A 5423-nucleotide genomic window follows, 5' to 3' on the forward strand; every position below is an offset into this window, starting at 1 on the left:
TGTATTTCATGGATGGCTAGTGATGTGGAGCATTTTTTCATATATTTATTCGCTTCTTTAATTTTGTTCTCTGAGAAGTGTGTTCATCTCACAATGGTCTTTCTGGATAGGACTTTAAATTTAGGGGCTTTAATGGTTTTTAGTTCTTTATTAATTCTAGAGAGCAGACCTTTGTCTGAGTGCTTATGAGTTAAGATTTTTTTGAAATTTGTGAGTTGTCTTTTCACTTTGTTGGTAATTTCTTTTGATGTGCAAAAACTTCCCAATAAGAGCTGGTCCCAGTTGTTAATTCTTTCAAGTATTACCCGTGCGATTTGATTTTTGTTCATGAACTCTTCACCTACCCCTATGTGTTCAAGAGTTCCTCCTGCTTTCTCTTCCAGGAGATTTAGTGTTTCTATTTTGATGTCTAGATCAATTATCCATTTTGACATTAGCCTGGTGCATGGTGATAGACCTGGGTCAAGTTTTAGTTTTTGGCATGTAGAGAGCCAGTTTTTCCAGTACCATTTGTTAAAGAGGCTCTTTCTTCCAGTAAGGCTGTTTGGCCCATTTGTTGAAGATCAGCTGGCTAACAGTGTTCATATAGGCCTCTGCATGTTCTAATCTATTCCATTGATCCTCAGGTCTATTTTGTTGCCAGTACCATGCTGATTTTATCACAGTAGCTTTGTAGTATACTTTCAAGTCAGGAATTGTAATGCCTCCTGCCTTGTCTTTGTTGCCCAGTATTGCCTTTGCTATTCTAGGTCTTTTCTGGTTCCAAATAAATTTTAGGAACGATTTCTCTAGGTCTGTGAAGTATGTTGGTGGTAGTTTGATAGAGATTGCATTAAATCTGTACAACAATTTTGGGAATATGGCCATCTTCACAATGTTGGTTCTTCCTATCCAGGAGCAGGGAATATCTTTCCATTTTCTGAAATATTCTATGATCTCTTTTTTAAGAGTACTGTAATTATCCATGAAAAGTTCTTTGACTTCTTTAGTTAGATTAATTCCAAAGTATTTCATTTTTCTCAGTGCTACTATAAAAGGTATTGATTCTCTAACTTCCCTCTCAGTGTCTTTGTTATCTGTGTAGAGGAATATTATTGACTTTTGGTTATTGACTTTGTATCCTGCTATGCTACTGAATTTGTGTATCAATTCTAGTAGCTTCTTGGTGGAGTTTTTTGGGTCTTCCAAGTAAAGCATCATGACATCTGAAAATAATAATTTAACTTCTTCTTTACCTATTCTTAATCCTTTTATTTCTCCCTCTTGTCTAATGGCTCTAGGTAATGATTCCAGAACTATATTGAATAGGAAATGTGATAGAGAACATCCTTGTCTTGTCCCAGATCTGAGAGAAAAGATTTCAGTTTTTCCCCATTTAGAATTATATTAGCTGTTGGGTTGTCATAGGTGGCTTTTATCAAATTGAAGTAGAGGCCTTCTATTCCAATTTTCTGTAGGACTTTGAACATGAGTGAGTGTTGGACTTTGTCAAAAGCCTTTGACTGAAAGTCTTCAGTTTCATCCAAGCATTATGAATGTTGAAATTTCTGTTTTTACCTGAGAGATTATTTCTCATTTGATTTCCTCTATAGCCTCATGGATTTGTTTCTTCTCTTTGATTTCTATTGTTTCACAAATTTTTGGGGTGTGTCTTTTATTTTCCTCCATCTCTTTTCTCCTGGACTTGTTTTCAGTGGGCTAGAAGTCTGAGATTTCATTTTGCTGCTGTATTTTGTCATTTTCTACTTCAAAGTGTTTTGTTTTGTTTTCTCTGTTGATCGTTGTGTTTATATAGTAAGTAGACTTATCACTAGTATCAAGCCCTCTCTATGCAAAGTTTATTCTTCAATGATGTCTTCCATGTATAGGAAGTTCTTGATTTGTGTCTGTCCCAATAGCCTACCTTTCCAATTGATTTAAGGTGAGATGCTGCTATCTCTTTGAGTCAGTCATCAATCTTTGGGTGTTGTGGTGTAGTGAGGTAATTATTACCCCAGAACTTCCCAGAATTGTTACAGAAGTGATAACTGATTCAAACAGATATGAAATTCTAGCCAAAGTAGTATAATTAATACTAACAATAATATCAAGCACAGTTTAGAAATGACAAACTTGTCACTAGTAATTTTGTACCTTTAGCCATAAAGGATAATATATAGTTATATAACAGAACTGATCATAAATTGGGAGCTGGTATGCAAAGTGTGCACCCCTGGTAGAGTGGTTGTTACTCTGTGGAGAGGAAATTTTAGGACAGTAGATGGAACAGAAATAACAGAGAAGAAATAAAGTACAACTAAGGTTGGAGGATGAAATATGATCATGCAAGCTCTGGAAAATTAGAGTAGAGGACAAAAGAGAAAGAATGAAAGACAAGTAATGGATTTTTTTTCATAACTGGGGATTGAACTCAGACCCTTGTGCTTGCCACAGAAGCACTTACTCTATTGAGTCATCTCCCTGGCCCCCAAGCAATGAATTATTGAAGTTGATCAGAAAAATTAGAGAAACTACTTACTTATATGAGAATATGATTGTATTTAGAGAGTTAAATTGAGGAAAGAGGAAAACAAGATGAATAGATTAGAATAAAAATATAGGTGAAAGACCAAAAAGAAAAAAAGAGAAGAAAGAATAAAAAAGAGAAGAGAAGAGAGGAGAGGAGGGGAGGGGAGGGGAAGGGAGGGGAGGGGAGAGGAGGAACAGGAAATGATGAAAAGCAAAAAATGAAGAAAAATAGAATAAAATAAAATTCCTCTCATGTCCACTGAGAGTCCAAAGCTACAGGATAACACCAGTAAACCTACAATAGGCTGGATTTGAAGCTGATCTTTACCTCCAGGTATGGGAACCTGAACCCAGAATCCAGCCTGCACTTTCTAGCAGCCTTCTACTCCTTACCTTGTTTCTTTTCCCAGTCCCTCTCCCAGTTGATGTGCTGTTTTCAGACATAGGGGCTCTTCCTAGTCCTGTGCACCACTTCTCCTGATCATTGCTCAACCGTCTGTATTCCTCATTCACTGGCAAGTCTCTGTCCTCTCAGGTCACTTGTTGCCGCATAAGGTGGGATGCTGTGATGTGGTCTGGTCCTCTGTTCCTGCTGTTGCAACCCAAGGTTGTTCAGTGTCAATACCCTCTTCCAAGGTGAGGTGCTAATCTCCATTTGTTGGTTTACAAGTTCTGCTGCCACTGTCATCTGCCTCTGCTGTAGTGAATAACTTCTTCAGACAAGGAAAGGGGGTACTGTGGAGTGCTTTTCTGCTCCCCTCTCCTGCAGTGGACAGCCCAAGACTGTCAGTTCTGAGGTGCAAAGCTGTTAATTTACCTCTAACCACAGTTCACAGGGTAGGAAGTTAGTTGTCCCATTTACTACGCAGCCCTATAGTCTTTAGTTTTGTTCCTGGTGGTTCTGGTTAGCACTCTGATGCACAAAAGGAATGAGAAGAAAAGAAGATAGAGGGCCAGCGTGATAGCTCAGTGTTCTAAAGTGCCTGTTTAGGCAAGCTTAGGCAGGTGCGGGGAACCACGGTTGTTCAATCCCCAGATCCACATGCCACACCAGCCACACCCTCAGGGTGGGCTGAGCTGGCCAAAAAAAGAAAAGGAAAACTGTCTGATCACCTGGGAGGGAGCAGTTCCTGTTCTGCAGAATTTACTGCTGGCCTATAGTATCTTCTATGTGGAGGCAAGCAGAAGACCCAGGGGACCTTCTATCCCAAGTCTATCCTGTATGGCTTGATTTAGCCACACTATTCTAGTATATCCTGTATTATTCTTCTTTTAACATCCCATGTATGGTGGGCAGTCTTCTCTATCCTGCCACCTATTGGCAGCCAGGTGGGCTGACAGGCCATTTTCTTATGACTTTTATCTATGTTTTGCTTGATCTATTAGTGTCTTACATCAGATTATTTTAGTTTCAGGCTGTATGTCCCTCCCCTTACAACTGTCTTATTGAATTTATCTGAGTAGCTCTAATCAAGGCTCCTCCTGCATTTACCTATGTTGTCTCACAGGGGTCAGGTTTTTAGCTTTAGTGTCAGAACTATTGTGCTTTCAGTAAATTTTCATTTCTATGTTATTAGCCCCATGTATCTCTTAATTGGAAGTGGTTCCCTCTTTACTTTGGTTACCGTGAGTCTCAGAAGCAAACTTTTGATCCATTTCTACTGTATTTCTGAGTAAAAACTTTACCTGTATGTAGCTTTTCTTTTTTACATATTTGTTTCTTTTGTCAAAACTTATCAACTAATTAACATATGTTTTCAACTAGGTGAACTATAAACTTTTTAAAAAGCCATAGTTGGCTTCCTAATTTTTGTTGTACAGTTTTTATTAGCAGTGGTGTTTGAGGCCTGCCCACTTGTCAGTCTCCTCCTTCTTCCAGTAAAGACTCTCCAACTCATCTTCCTGGATTCTAAATTCTGAATTCAATTCATGGAGTTCAAGTATATCATAGTACCTTGGCTACTATGGGAACAGCTAGGTAGAGCAAAACCTTCTGACTTTCAATTGAATGAAAAGGAAGAACACACCTTTCTTTTACCCAAACACCCTGATACTGCAGCAGAGAAAATATACCATAAACTTAAAATGATTATCGACTATCTGTACATCCCATATTTAAAAAGAGGCTACTTAATAGAGCCAAAGTAGAGAAAGGCAGAGAGTAGGGATAAAGAGAGACAATGTGTTAAGGTCATCAACTGAACTCACCCAGTTCAGTTGATGAACTGAATATTTCCAGTTCCATGCTCCTTTTCCTAAATCCAATTGGAGGTGAATTTCTGTTACTTGCATCCAAGATCCCTGATAAATATAATGGCCATTGTTATATAACAGAAAGGTACAGAAGTCTGAGGGGATTTTGACTCTTTCTTGTAAGAGTTGTGACTTGGTCTTGTGTAACTTGTTCTAACATTTAGAAAACCTGGAAGAAAAATGTTTACAACTTCACTTTTAATGCCACAGACATGTCCAGGTTGTTGTGCAAGTCTGAGAAGTTGTGAGATACATTTTAAGAAAGTAGAAATGTTATAGCAATTGATCCACAGAGAGATGATTTTATAGCATTTAAGCTTTATCAACAGATTTATCTTTCCTGTTTCCAGCTGCACAGAGGCAGCTTGTAGGTCTGGTACACTGCAAAGTTAGGACTTTTCTTTGCACACTTGAGGCCACCTGTGGTGGCTCTGCAGCTATCATCATGTCACAAAACGAATATATTGAATTACACCATAAACACTATAGGTACCACTTGGATTACCATGAGAAAAAGAGAAAGAAGGGTCAGGGAGATGGCTCAGTAGAATAAGCGCTTGTCTGACAAGTGCAAGGATCTGAGTTCAATCCCCTGTCCTGCCAGAAAGAAAGAAAGAAAGAAAGAAAGAAAGAAAGAAAGAAAGAAAGAAAGAAAGAAAGAA

The sequence above is a fragment of the Octodon degus genome, unplaced genomic scaffold (genome assembly GCF_000260255.1).
Source record: "Octodon degus isolate 3935 unplaced genomic scaffold, OctDeg1.0 scaffold00152, whole genome shotgun sequence".
NCBI lineage: Eukaryota > Metazoa > Chordata > Mammalia > Rodentia > Octodontidae > Octodon > Octodon degus.